Below are 15,937 nucleotides of genomic sequence, written 5' to 3' on the forward strand. Positions count from 1 at the left end.
GGTCAATATCAAAATCCTTGAAAAACACTTTTCAGTCCAGCCTGTAATTATAATGAGATAACTGCTGAGAAGTGATCTCTACAGAAACAGAACAGGAAGTGTCATTCTATGGTTAGGGCTCAGTGAATAGTAACAAAAGTGTAACATTTCATGATTTTATATAAACAGTAGAGAACATAGACAGAACATGTGTAGAGAAAAACAGTGTAGAGAAAACAAACTATAGAAAGCAGTGATTACTTAGAAGATACAATAGGTCTGCTTAAAGTAGAAATCATAGCTATTCATTGGAATGCTTGTAAACACCTCTTTGTGATATGCTATCCGGCATCTCAAGCTACTGTATTACCATTCCACTTGTTTCAGTCAACCCGAATTTGCTAGTTGGCTGTTAGCCTGAATGCCAGCTGTTCTCTCCTTGTAATTATCACACCAGGACACAGCTTCTCAACATGCGAATATTATGGTTTATTTAGTTAATACATTTAATGATCCTTTACAACAAAGAAGGAATGTATGCCTGTTTACTTAAAAGCAAAAAAAAAAAAAAATGAGCGTAATTATTCTGAAAATGTTATTCTTATTTTGTCTAATCACATTCCCATACAGCTGTCACTTGTAGTTTTTATTACATGGTAATTTTTCTAATCACCCCGTTTTAGTGTTTGAACTAAATACATGGAAAGAACGATAGAAAAGCTGCTTATTGTAAGTAGTAAACATTGTTTTTATGGTTTACCTACAAAAGACATGCTGTTAAAGTAAATGACCTGATATTTAAATGTAGCATTTATGTTAAACTTGCTAGTTAGAAAATTGTGATAGTGTTTTCTAATGTTTCTTGTTACTTTTTATATTTAAAGCAAAAAAAATGGAAACCTTGCTGTTTTAACACTAACCACCGAACCACACCATAAACTGGCTCTTCATGTTCTGTAGAGATCACTTCTCAGCAGTCATCTTAATATCATCCCTGACTGGATTACAATGAAAAATAACACCCGTACTGATATTTCCAGGATCACATCTGGTATTTGCTTCATGGTGCTTTTGGACTGTAAGGTTATAGGTTGGACTTGATGAACTGATGTCTTCATCCAACTTCATCAACTATGTAACCTTGACAAACAGGGAACGACCACTCAGTCAATATTTGAGTTGGATTGAGAGGGATTAAGAAGTAGAGAACAGCTAGTACTCTCAAACCATTGGAATGATATGGATGAGGATATGAGCATATCCAGAAGCTTACATACTCACATAGTGATGATTTTCGTCCCATGCACCAAAGAACAGACAAACATTGACATTACGGACTACTGTTATGGGACATTGACTTTTGTTACTTTTGGAAGTATGCATACAACTGGGAAGGTTAGGAGGAGATCTAATTGTGCAGGGTAGTGAGCATTGACAAAGTCATGAAAAGGGGAGTATAAAGGAGTAAGGAGGAAAAGAGTCATAATTCATTGATTGATTGGAAAGTTAGGAGCACAGAGCAGAAGTAGATGATGGTGCAACACAGCTTCCTGCCCGGGACTAAAGAGCTGATCTGGATCCCAGCAGCTCTAGACCCAGCAGCTCTATTAGACTCTGATCTGGATCTGGATCACATGACTTCCGGGGTCAGAGGCGACCTGCATCATGACGGCGCCCATATCTGCATAAACTGTGCTCATTGAGCACTGTGTACACAGGGATTGGGAAGGCAGGGATGGTAATAAACCATCCCTGCCTTCTCTAGGGGACCTCCGACTATAGTTACAGCCAGTTCCCCATTTCAGTACCAGTTTGTCCTTGCAGAACAAGAGAGGGACTGCCTGGATTTATATAGTCTATGGGCGGTCCGGAAGAGGTTAAAAATATAAAAGTAATATGATGATTGATTAATCACATTAACTGTATTCTATAAATAAGTAGTAACTGGATATGTGATTGAATGTATATTTGGTTGTAGTCAACTGTAATGTATTTTATTGTCTATTAACATTAATCTAATATTGTATTTTTTACAAATACTTTTTCTTTTTTTTTACATAAAGTGTTAATATTGTGACATATTTTACATTATGGAGGACTGATATTTTAAATGTGTCATTACTGCTGAAGAATTATGGCGGTATATATGCTATATGGTAATCTCCTGTTAATGGTATTAAGTTATTAAGGAAATGGATGTGCTTAATGCGGATAGTATTTTTAGCATAAAATGTGTAATAAAAACAGCTGGAGTGCAGTAGCTATAATAAAATTAAAATCATTAGCACTTCAGGGATCTGCAATTAATGTTCTAAAAACCCTATAACACAGACTTTAAAGATGGAGAGCAAAAAATGTAAAAGCTGATTTTAATATGCTGTAATGTTAATGAATTCAACATCCTTTAAAAGACACAAGCTGCGGTACAATGCAAAAGGCAAATGTGTTTCACGTGCTATTAAGTTATATGAGCTGTTTGTTTAACCTTGTAATGCTTTGTATAGAATGACTCTGATCCCAATTTTATAGTGTTCGGTTAAATTTTATCTATGTTTTATCTATTTAGTTTTATCTATGTAGTCTTTGAAAGAATATATGAAAATTGGGTACTGTCAGGCATGCAAAAATTGCTTTAAGGTGCTCCAGTATTTTTACATCGATCTCACTTTATGGGACATTTTAAAGAAATGTTTAAACTCCTGACATATATACAGTACAGACCAAAAGTTTGGAGACACCTTCTCATTCAAAGAGTTTTCTGTATTTTCATGACTATGGCAATTGTAGATTCACACTGAAGGCATCAAAACTATGAATTAACACATGTGGAATTATATACTTAACAAAAACATGTGAAACAACTGAAAATATGTCTTATATTCTAGGTTCTTCAATTTAGACACCTTTTGCTTTAATTACTGCTTTGCACACTCTTGTCATTCTCTTGATGAGCTTCAAGAGGTAGTCACCTGAAATGGTCTTCAAACAGTCTTGAAGGAGTTCCCAGAGATGCTTAGCACTTGTTGGCTCTTTTACCTTCATTCTGTGGTCCAGCTCACCCCAAACCATCTCGATTGGGTTCAGGTCTGGTGACTGTGGAGGCCAGGTCATCTGGTGTAGCACCCCATCACTCTCCTTCTTGGTCATATAGCCCTTACACAGCCTAGAGGTGTGTTTCAGGTCATTGTCCTGTTGAAAAATAAATGATGGGCCAACTAAACGCAAGCCGGATGGAATAGCATGCCGCTGCAAGAAGCTGTGGTAGCCATGCTGGTTCAGTATGCTTTCAATTTTGAATAAATCCCTCACCAGCAAAGCACCCCCACACCATCACACCTCCTCCATGTTTCACAGAGGGAACCAGGCATGTAGAGTCCATCCGTTCACCTTTTCTGCGTCGCACAAAGATACGGTGGTTGGAACCAACAATCTCAAATTTGGACTCATCAAACCAAGGCACAGATTTCCACTGGTCTAATGTCCATTCCTTGTGTTCTTTAACCCAAACAAGTCTCTTCTGCTTGTTGCCTGTCCTCAGCAGTGGTTTTCTAGCAGCTATTTTACCATGAAGGCCTACTGCACAAAGTCTCCCCTTAGTTGTAGAGATGTGCTGCTGCTAGAACTCTGTGTGGCATTGACCTGGTCTCTAATCTGAGCTGCTATTAACCTGCGATTTCTGAGGTTGGTGACTCGGATGAACTTATCCTCCGCAGCAGAGGTGACTCTTGGTCTTCCTTTCCTGGGGCAGTCCTCATGTGAGCCAGTTTCTTTGTAGCGCTTGATGGTATTTGCAACTGCACTTGGGGACACTTTCAAAGTTTTCCCAATTTTTCAGACTGACTGACTTTCATTTCTTAAAGTAATGATGGCCTCTTGTTTTTCTTTACTTAGCTGCTTTTTTCTTGCCATAATACAAATTCTAACAGTCTATTCAGTAGGACTATCAGCTGTGTATCCACCTGACTTCTGCACAACACAACTGATGATCCCAACCCCATTTATAAGGCAAGAAATACCACTTATTAAATTTGACAGGGCACACCTGTGAAGTGAAAACCATTTCTGGTGACTACCTCTTGAAGCTCATCAAGAGAATGCCAAGAGTGTGCTGTCAGGGGTGGTCTCAATGGGACCACTTAAGTATATTGGATGATAGTCAAAATTAAAGATAAAGACTCGAGTCAGTGATGCATTCAACACAGAGACAAATTGAACCTGGGTAGAAGCATACGTTTATTGTATACATCATGTCTTCTTATACCAATTCTCAGTAGGCGTATATGGGTGTGTTATAATCTTTAACTCGGTAGGTGTATATGGGTGTGTGATTGAGTAATCATTAACCGTTAGGATTCAGTATTAAGGATTAAGTATTACAAGAATATGCCGCCCCTAATATGAATATTCTAACTATTCCTCTTACTCACACTAGATGACCAGAGGTTATGTCAGTTCATGGCCATCTTTACTGCGTGGCATACCAAAGTCTATTTTGACATGGGTTTTCCCATTAGTCTCATCTTAAGCTATTTTAATAACGTCTTATCATTTTATTCCAAAAAATTTTATTACCTAGTTTTTCTGAACTGTACCAGTCACAGGTATTGGGTCAGGGTTTAAACTGATCTAACTAACAGAATCAGAGAAAACTATATTTCAGCTGGATATATCCCAACATACAGCTGAAATATATATTTATATATATATATATATATATATATATATATATATATATATATATATACTGTATATTTTCACAATAAAAGCAGTTTTGACAGCCATGGAGTTTTTATTTTTCTCTCAATAAAGTTGTATAATTGCTTGTCTTTTTTAACAACGGTAATTTTCATTGGTACTGTTTTAGGGTACATAGGACTAATTAATTAACTTTTATTGATTTGGGGGAGCATTTTTATTAAGTGCAACTAGTGATCTTGATAATATGATGAATAGATGGCATACATAATACATTGCAGTGTTCTTGTATATAGTGAATTATAAGTGTCAGTGTAGCACCTAATAGGCAAAGGCTAACAGGTATATACAGAAATAAGAAGTGGGGCCTTCATAAGACTCCCTCTGTAATGGACCATCTATAACCTTTTATCCCATCACAGGGCATCAATGACATCACAGATGGAATCCTCTTTAATCACTTGCCATGGTGGCTATTGACCGTGCCATCTGAAAGATTAATCATCTGGGGTCAGAGTTACCCCTAATCTTGGCCATTGCAGCACAAAGCACCAGCACCAGAAAGGTGTAGCAGATGGCACCCAGGGGTTAAGTGAGTGTGAGCTTTAATTAGGGTTAGTTAGATATTATTGTTAGCCATTATTCCTTGGAAATATATATGGTCTATACATTATTTATGGAAAGGAGAAGGGCAATAGTATAATTATATCAGGATATTGTCTTGTGGTCACAATGATATTAGAGGGTTTTGTATAACGGACGTACTGCAATGATACTAAATCTCACCCTCTGGTAAAGGTGACTTTTGGTGCATCGCTTTCCTTTGACTTAACACCTGTCATAGACAAAATTAGAAATGATAATAAAGCAAAATGCTCATTAATATATAGAGGTTCAATAACCATGTCTAGATATCTTTGATCTATAGCATCCCTGACCATGAATTTACTATCACTATTATAAAACCTATGGAGAGAGGGTGCAGTATTATTAATATTATTAATATATATTGTAGTTTGAACTTTAATAGGAACCTAAAATGTATCTTGTTTATCGGTTGTATAAAGTACAAAATACTGGTATAGAGACATTTAATATATATTTAATATTTAAACATTTATAATATGTAACAATATTTTATTATATAAAGATTAAAAGATTTTATTAAGAACACATTACTATGTACCTAACATATATGCTGTACTTATATACACATTATAAATATACTTATTGTTCTATTTACTATCAATGAATTCTATAAAATTCTAAGTTACCTTTAAAGGGGTTGTCCCATTCTGGACACTTAAGCCCTATGCACAGGATAGGGAATAAGTGTCACATTGCTTGGGATCCGATCCCCATTGGTTTCTATATGGCACATAACATTAGGCAGCCCAGCCCGCTACCCACTTCACTGACACAGATAGAAGAAGCCGTGAGTACAGCTTCTGCAGTAATGACATTTTGGAGCAGTGATGGACCAGGGTCAGGACAAGCGAGAAGCTTACACAGTATGGTACCACTTGCTATTGTCTCCAGTGTCTATGGTTCAATATCTCCTTTCTTCTGTGTGCAGTTAGGGGGGCAATGGGGGATGATGATCATGGTCCGTGGATTCAAGGACTTAAGAATTGTAAAATATTAACTGCCTGGGGGCGGGGGATGGGAAACAGTGCCACATTCAGTGCCATGGAAGAATGTTCTTCTTACTTACTTACTATAAGAACACTCTGTTCACTGGCACTGACTGTGGCATTGGTCACCCCCCCCCCCCCTTAGGTAGTCAATTTATTACAGTTATTAAAGGGTTGTGGCATTAAAGAAACTTGTCTCATATCTACAGAAAAGAAAAGTGTCAGATCGAATAGCGTCCATCTGCTGGGACCCCCAGCCATCAGGAGAACAGGGGCTTAAATGTCCACCTGCATTCTCCTTGTGATTGTAGTGCCAAAAACTCCAAATAAGTGAATGGAGTGCTGGTTGGGCACTGGCACTTCATTGACAAGGAGGATGCAGGGGGCCAGGAGCTCATTCTGCTCATAGCTAGGAGTCCCAGCAGTCAGTATTACAGCCCAGTCCAATTCACTTGAATAGGACTGAGCTGCAATTGGGCCATGTAACCAATTAACGTGATGTCACATGGAGAGCTATTGAACATCTGATCTATGGAGGAGAGAGATATATTATAGTTATGGCGGAGCAGATGGGGGAGAGTTTTTATCTGCAGCTAATGATTTCTTAAGAAGGGTATGGTAAATGTTGTGCCTATGTAATTGTGTGGGGGGGGGGGAGGGGGGATTTATGAGATTGCACCCCTGGATAATAGAAGTGAAAAGATTTTTTGCCACGTTGTACTGATTCAGACACCCTAGGGTTCAAATTTCCTAGAGGGTCTAAAAATAAAAGTAAAAAGAAGTTAAAAAGTTTAAAAAATATATTTTTTTTTAAAAAAATTAAGTTTTTCCCTAAAACACAAACAAAAACTAAAAAACAAAAATAAACATAAACATATAACGTATCCCCACATATTAGAATTCCAAAATTATAAACATAAAAAAATATTTATACTGTAGAAGAAACTACAACTTGCCCCACAAAAATGACACATTACACATCTCTGTAGACGGAGATATGATAAATATAGGGATGTACTAAAAAAAATATAAAATGTATCTGATTATAAATTAGAAACTTTGACATGATCTGGAATTGGTTAAGAAAATATTATTTGAACACTAGATATTAGTTTGATATTATGTTGTAGTATTATGTTGATTGCATCAATTTGTGATAATTCATCAGTATGTGATCTTGTGGGGTCTGACACTTGGACCAGCCCAGATCAGCTATTCCAATAGAGTCTGAAGCAACAGAACCTATAGTACTGGATGTGGAGCAAGCATAGGCTCTCCTATTCAAGTAATAGCAGCGTCGCTGCCCTTCCCAGTTGTGTACAAAACTGTACAGGGGACGGAAATCCGGCAGTCAGTTTTCAAACCCAATCACTTGAATGGGTTTGTATTGATGACTGCTCATATGCATCTTCTGTCTGTTTGTGGAGAAACCAATTTTTTTTAGCCGGACACAAAGTCGGACATGCAGGACTTTGTGCCTGGTTAAAACAGTTTCCCCATGGACAGCAGAAGACGCACACGGGTGGTCGCTAGAGATGAGCGAACACTAAAATGTTCGAGGTTCGAAATTCGATTCGAACAGCCGCTCAATGTTCGTGTGTTCGAACGGGTTTCGAACCCCATTATAGTCTATGGGGAACATATACTCGTTAAGGGGGAAACCCAAATCCGTGTCTGGAGGGTCACCAAGTCCACTATGACACCCCAGGAAATGATGCCAACACCTCTGGAATGACACTGGGACAGCAGGGGAAGCATGTCTGGGGGCATCTAACACACCAAAGACCCTCTAATAGCCCAACATCACTGCCTAACAACTACACACTTTACACACTCAATACCACCTCTCTGACAGTAGGAAAACACCTTGAAACATGTGTATTTGGCACTTGCAGTGAGGAGAGCTTGTCACCAGCAGTGAATTTGGCCCTTGTAGTAAGTTGAGGTTGGCACCAACATTTGTTTTGAAAATCAGGGTGGATTGAGCCTCTAACCAGCAGAGTTTGGGCAAATTCATGGTGGAGGGAGCCTCTAAACACCCCAGTTTGGGCAAATTCATGGTGGAGGGAGCCTCTAAAAACCCCAGTTTGGACCAATTCATGGTGGAGGGAGCCTCTAACCAGCCCAGTTTGGGCAAATTCATGGTGGAGGGAGCCTCTAAAAAACCCAGTTTGGACCAATTCATGGTGGAGGGAGCCTCTAACCAGCCCAGTTTGGGCAAATTCATGGTGGAGGGAGCCTCTAACCAGCCCAGTTTGGACCAATTAATGGTGGAGGGAGCCTCTAACCAGCCCAGTTTGGACCAATTAATGGTGGAGGGAGCCTCTAACCACCCCAGTTTGGACCAATTCATGGTGGAGGGAGCCTCTAAACAGCCAAGTTTGGACCAATTCATGGTGGAGGGAGCCTCTAAAAACCCCAGTTTGGACCAATTCATGGTGGAGGGAGCCTCTAACCAGCCCAGTTTGGGCAAATTCATGGTGGAGGGAGCCTCTAAACAGCCCAGTTTGGACCAATTCATGGTGGAGGGAGCCTCTAACCAGCCCAGTTTGGACCAATTAATGGTGGAGGGAGCCTCTAACCAGCCCAGTTTGGACCAATTAATGGTGGAGGGAGCCTCTAACCAGCCCAGTTTGGACCAATTAATGGTGGAGGGAGCCTCTAACCAGCCCAGTTTGGACCAATTAATGGTGGAGGGAGCCTCTAACCACCCCAGTTTGGACCAATTCATGGTGGAGGGAGCCTCTAAACAGCCAAGTTTGGACCAATTCATGGTGGAGGGAGCCTCTAAAAACCCCAGTTTGGACCAATTCATGGTGGAGGGAGCCTCTAACCAGCCCAGTTTGGGCAAATTCATGGTGGAGGGAGCCTCTAACCAGCCCAGTTTGGACCAATTAATGGTGGAGGGAGCCGCTAAACAGCCCAGTTTGGGCAAATTCATGGTGGAGGGAGCCTCTAAACAGCCCAGTTTGGACCAATTCATGGTGGAGGGAGCCTCTAAAAAACCCAGTTTGGACCAATTCATGGTGGAGGGAGCCTCTAAACAGCCCAGTTTGGGCAAATTCATGGTGGAGGGAGCCTCTAACCAGCCCAGTTTGGACCAATTAATGGTGGAGGGAGCCTCTAAACAGCCAAGTTTTGGGAAATTCATGGTGGAGGGAGCCTCTAACCAGCCCAGTTTGGACCAATTCATGGTGGAGGGAGCCTCTAAACAGCCCAGTTTGGGCAAATTCATGGTGGAGGGAGCCTCTAACCAGCCCAGTTTGGGCAAATTCATGGTGGAGGGAGCCTCTAAACAGCCCAGTTTGGACCAATTCATGGTGGAGGGAGCCTCTAACCAGCCCAGTTTGGACCAATTAATGGTGGAGGGAGCCTCTAACCAGCCCAGTTTGGACCAATTAATGGTGGAGGGAGCCTCTAACCAGCCCAGTTTGGACCAATTAATGGTGGAGGGAGCCTCTAACCAGCCCAGTTTGGACCAATTAATGGTGGAGGGAGCCTCTAACCACCCCAGTTTGGACCAATTCATGGTGGAGGGAGCCTCTAAACAGCCAAGTTTGGACCAATTCATGGTGGAGGGAGCCTCTAAAAACCCCAGTTTGGACCAATTCATGGTGGAGGGAGCCTCTAACCAGCCCAGTTTGGGCAAATTCATGGTGGAGGGAGCCTCTAACCAGCCCAGTTTGGACCAATTAATGGTGGAGGGAGCCGCTAAACAGCCCAGTTTGGGCAAATTCATGGTGGAGGGAGCCTCTAAACAGCCCAGTTTGGACCAATTCATGGTGGAGGGAGCCTCTAAAAAACCCAGTTTGGACCAATTCATGGTGGAGGGAGCCTCTAAACAGCCCAGTTTGGGCAAATTCATGGTGGAGGGAGCCTCTAACCAGCCCAGTTTGGACCAATTAATGGTGGAGGGAGCCTCTAAACAGCCAAGTTTTGGGAAATTCATGGTGGAGGGAGCCTCTAACCAGCCCAGTTTGGACCAATTCATGGTGGAGGGAGCCTCTAAACAGCCCAGTTTGGGCAAATTCATGGTGGAGGGAGCCTCTAAAAAACCCAGTTTGGACCAATTCATGGTGGAGGGAGCCTCTAACCAGCCCAGTTTGGACCAATTAATGGTGGAGGGAGCCTCTAAACAGCCAAGTTTGGACCAATTCATGGTGGAGGGAGCCTCTAAAAACCCCAGTTTGGACCAATTCATGGTGGAGGGAGCCTCTAACCAGCCCAGTTTGGGCAAATTCATGGTGGAGGGAGCCTCTAAACAGCCCAGTTTGGGCAAATTCATGGTGGAGGGAGCCTCTAACCAGCCCAGTTTGGACCAATTAATGGTGGAGGGAGCCTCTAACCAGCCCAGTTTGGACCAATTAATGGTGGAGGGAGCCTCTAAACAGCCAAGTTTGGACCAATTCATGGTGGAGGGAGCCTCTAAAAACCCCAGTTTGGACCAATTCATGGTGGAGGGAGCCTCTAACCAGCCCAGTTTGGGCAAATTCATGGTGGAGGGAGCCTCTAAACAGCCCAGTTTGGGCAAATTCATGGTGGAGGGAGCCTCTAACCAGCCCAGTTTGGACCAATTAATGGTGGAGGGAGCCTCTAACCAGCCCAGTTTGGACCAATTCATGGTGGAGGGAGCCTCTAACCACCCCAGTTTGGACCAATTCATGGTGGAGGGAGCCTCTAAACAGCCAAGTTTGGACCAATTCATGGTGGAGGGAGCCTCTAAAAACCCCAGTTTGGACCAATTCATGGTGGAGGGAGCCTCTAACCAGCCCAGTTTGGGCAAATTCATGGTGGAGGGAGCCTCTAAACAGCCCAGTTTGGGCAAATTCATGGTGGAGGGAGCCTCTAACCAGCCCAGTTTGGACCAATTAATGGTGGAGGGAGCCGCTAAACAGCCCAGTTTGGGCAAATTCATGGTGGAGGGAGCCTCTAAACAGCCCAGTTTGGGCAAATTCATGGTGGAGGGAGCCTCTAACCAGCCCAGTTTGGACCAATTAATGGTGGAGGGAGCCTCTAAACAGCCAAGTTTTGGGAAATTCATGGTGGAGGGAGCCTCTAACCAGCCCAGTTTGGACCAATTCATGGTGGAGGGAGCCTCTAAACAGCCCAGTTTGGGCAAATTCATGGTGGAGGGAGCCTCTAAAAAACCCAGTTTGGACCAATTCATGGTGGAGGGAGCCTCTAACCAGCCCAGTTTGGACCAATTCATGGTGGAGGGAGCCTCTAAACAGCCAAGTTTGGACCAATTCATGGTGGAGGGAGCCTCTAAACAGCCCAGTTTGGACCAATTCATGGTGGAGGGAGCCTCTAAAAACCCCAGTTTGGACCAATTCATGGTGGAGGGAGCCTCTAACCAGCCCAGTTTGGGCAAATTCATGGTGGAGGGAGCCTCTAAACAGCCCAGTTTGGGCAAATTCATGGTGGAGGGAGCCTCTAACCAGCCCAGTTTGGACCAATTAATGGTGGAGGGAGCCTCTAACCAGCCCAGTTTGGACCAATTCATGGTGGAGGGAGCCTCTAACCACCCCAGTTTGGACCAATTCATGGTGGAGGGAGCCTCTAAACAGCCAAGTTTGGACCAATTCATGGTGGAGGGAGCCTCTAAAAACCCCAGTTTGGACCAATTCATGGTGGAGGGAGCCTCTAACCAGCCCAGTTTGGGCAAATTCATGGTGGAGGGAGCCTCTAAACAGCCCAGTTTGGGCAAATTCATGGTGGAGGGAGCCTCTAACCAGCCCAGTTTGGACCAATTAATGGTGGAGGGAGCCGCTAAACAGCCCAGTTTGGGCAAATTCATGGTGGAGGGAGCCTCTAAACAGCCCAGTTTGGGCAAATTCATGGTGGAGGGAGCCTCTAACCAGCCCAGTTTGGACCAATTAATGGTGGAGGGAGCCTCTAAACAGCCAAGTTTTGGGAAATTCATGGTGGAGGGAGCCTCTAACCAGCCCAGTTTGGACCAATTCATGGTGGAGGGAGCCTCTAAACAGCCCAGTTTGGGCAAATTCATGGTGGAGGGAGCCTCTAAAAAACCCAGTTTGGACCAATTCATGGTGGAGGGAGCCTCTAACCAGCCCAGTTTGGACCAATTAATGGTGGAGGGAGCCTCTAAACAGCCAAGTTTGGACCAATTCATGGTGGAGGGAGCCTCTAAAAACCCCAGTTTGGACCAATTCATGGTGGAGGGAGCCTCTAACCAGCCCAGTTTGGACCAATTAATGGTGGAGGGAGCCTCTAAACAGCCAAGTTTGGACCAATTCATGGTGGAGGGAGCCTCTAAAAACCCCAGTTTGGACCAATTCATGGTGGAGGGAGCCTCTAACCAGCCCAGTTTGGGCAAATTCATGGTGGAGGGAGCCTCTAAACAGCCCAGTTTGGGCAAATTCATGGTGGAGGGAGCCTCTAACCAGCCCAGTTTGGACCAATTAATGGTGGAGGGAGCCTCTAACCAGCCCAGTTTGGACCAATTAATGGTGGAGGGAGCCTCTAACCACCCCAGTTTGGACCAATTCATGGTGGAGGGAGCCTCTAAACAGCCAAGTTTGGACCAATTCATGGTGGAGGGAGCCTCTAAAAACCCCAGTTTGGACCAATTCATGGTGGAGGGAGCCTCTAACCAGCCCAGTTTGGGCAAATTCATGGTGGAGGGAGCCTCTAAACAGCCCAGTTTGGGCAAATTCATGGTGGAGGGAGCCTCTAACCAGCCCAGTTTGGACCAATTAATGGTGGAGGGAGCCGCTAAACAGCCCAGTTTGGGCAAATTCATGGTGGAGGGAGCCTCTAAACAGCCCAGTTTGGACCAATTCATGGTGGAGGGAGCCTCTAAAAAACCCAGTTTGGACCAATTCATGGTGGAGGGAGCCTCTAAACAGCCCAGTTTGGGCAAATTCATGGTGGAGGGAGCCTCTAAACAGCCCAGTTTGGGCAAATTCATGGTGGAGGGAGCCTCTAACCAGCCCAGTTTGGACCAATTAATGGTGGAGGGAGCCTCTAAACAGCCAAGTTTTGGGAAATTCATGGTGGAGGGAGCCTCTAACCAGCCCAGTTTGGACCAATTCATGGTGGAGGGAGCCTCTAAACAGCCCAGTTTGGGCAAATTCATGGTGGAGGGAGCCTCTAAAAAACCCAGTTTGGACCAATTCATGGTGGAGGGAGCCTCTAACCAGCCCAGTTTGGACCAATTAATGGTGGAGGGAGCCTCTAAACAGCCAAGTTTGGACCAATTCATGGTGGAGGGAGCCTCTAAAAACCCCAGTTTGGACCAATTCATGGTGGAGGGAGCCTCTAACCAGCCCAGTTTGGGCAAATTCATGGTGGAGGGAGCCTCTAAACAGCCCAGTTTGGGCAAATTCATGGTGGAGGGAGCCTCTAACCAGCCCAGTTTGGACCAATTAATGGTGGAGGGAGCCGCTAAACAGCCCAGTTTGGACCAATTAATGGTGGAGGGAGCCTCTAACCAGCCCAGTTTGGACCAATTAATGGTGGAGGGAGCCTCTAACCAGCCCAGTTTGGACCAATTAATGGTGGAGGGAGCCTCTAACCAGCCCAGTTTGGACCAATTAATGGTGGAGGGAGCCTCTAACCACCCCAGTTTGGACCAATTCATGGTGGAGGGAGCCTCTAAACAGCCAAGTTTGGACCAATTCATGGTGGAGGGAGCCTCTAAAAACCCCAGTTTGGACCAATTCATGGTGGAGGGAGCCTCTAAACAGCCCAGTTTGGGCAAATTCATGGTGGAGGGAGCCTCTAACCAGCAGAGTTGTGGGAAAGCAGGGTGGAGGGAGCCTCTAACCAGCAGAGTTGGTGGAAATCAGGGTGGAGGGAGCCTCTAACCAGCAGAGTTGGGGGAAATCATGTTGGAGGGAGCCTAGTATTAGCAGAATTGTGCAACGCTTATGGTGGATGAGTATGAGGATGCGGAGGAATTGGAGAGGTTGAGTACAGACATGGAGTTTCATGTTGGGGTGCTTTACACAGGTGGGCACAAAAATGAAGGCTCTATCCAGTGGTGGTTCATTTTTATCAAAGTGAGCCGGTCGGCACTCTCAGCTGACAGACGGGTGCGCTTGTCAGTGATGATGCCACCGGCTGCACTGAACACCCTCTCAGATAGGACGCTGGCGGCAGGACAGGACAGCACCTCCAAGGCATATAGGGCAAGTTCAAGCCACAGGTCCAACTTCGACACCCAATACGTGTAGGGCGCAGAGGGGTCGGAGAGGACAGGGCTGTGGTCGGAAAGGTATTCCCGCAACATGCGCCTATACTTCTCACGCCTGGTGACACTAGGACCCTCCGTGGTGGCACTTTGGCGAGGGGGTGCCATCAAGGTGTCCCAGACCTTAGACAGTGTGCCCCTCGTTTGTGTGGACCGGTGACAACTTGGTTGCCTACTGGAGGAACTGCCCTCCCTGCCGCCAACGTCACATGCTGGAAACATCTCCATCATATTCTGCACCAATTGCCTGTGGCAAGCATTGATGCGATTGGCCCTCCCCTCTACCGGAATAAAAGACGAGATGTTGTTTTTATACCGGGGGTCAAGGATAGCAAAGATCCAGTACTGGTTGTCCTCCATGATTTTGACAATACGCTTGTCGGTTGTAAAGCACCCCAACATGAACTCAGCCATGTCTGCCACAGTGTTAGTTGGCATGACTCCTCTGGCCCCACCGGAAAGTTCAATCTCCATTTCCTCCTCATCCTCCATGTCTACCCATCCGCGCTGCAACAATGGGACGATTCGAAGTTGCCCGGAAGCCTCCTGTATCACCATCACATCATCGGACAACTCTTCTTCCTCCTCCTCCTCCTCCTCCTCCATTAAACGCAGTGAAGCGGACAGATGTGTGGACCTACTCTCCAGCTGTGACGGATCGGATGCTATCCCTAACTCCTCTGTGTGATCTGAGTTATCCCTGATGTCAATCAGGGATTCTCTCAGAACACACAAGAGCGGGATTGTAAGGCTCACCATCGCATCCTCAGAGCTCACCCTCCTTGTGGACTCCTCAAAGACCCGTAGGATGTCACAAAGGTCTCTCATCCATGGCCACTCATGGATGTGAAACTGAGGCAGCTGACTTTGTGGCACCCTAGGGTTTTGTAGCTGGTATTCCATCAAAGGTCTCTGCTGCTCAACCACTCTATTCAACATCTGAAACGTTGAGTTCCAGCGTGTGGGGACGTCGCACAAAAGCCGGTGTTGTGGCACATGCAGGCGTTGCTGGAGAGATTTTAAGCTAGCAGCGGCTACTGTCGACTTGCGAAAGTGGGCGCACATGCGCCGCACTTTCACCAGTAGCTCTGGAACATTGGGGTAGCTCTTTAGGAAACGTTGCACCACTAGGTTGAAGACGTGGGCCAGGCATGGAACATGTTGGAGTCCGGCAAGCTCCAGAGCTGCTACCAGGTTCCGGCCGTTATCACAAACGACCATGCCTGGGCCCAGGTGCAGCGGCTCAAACCATATTGCCGTCTCATCGAGGAGGGCATCCCTCACCTCGGAGGCAGTGTGCTGTCTGTCCCCCAAGCTGATCAGCTTCAGCACAGCCTGCTGACGTCTACCAATGCCAGTGCTGCAACGTTTCCAACTCGTAGCTGGGGTCAATCTAACAGCGGAGGAGGAGGCG

This window comes from Leptodactylus fuscus, chromosome 4 (genome assembly GCF_031893055.1).
Source record: "Leptodactylus fuscus isolate aLepFus1 chromosome 4, aLepFus1.hap2, whole genome shotgun sequence".
In the NCBI taxonomy this organism is placed as follows: domain Eukaryota; kingdom Metazoa; phylum Chordata; class Amphibia; order Anura; family Leptodactylidae; genus Leptodactylus; species Leptodactylus fuscus.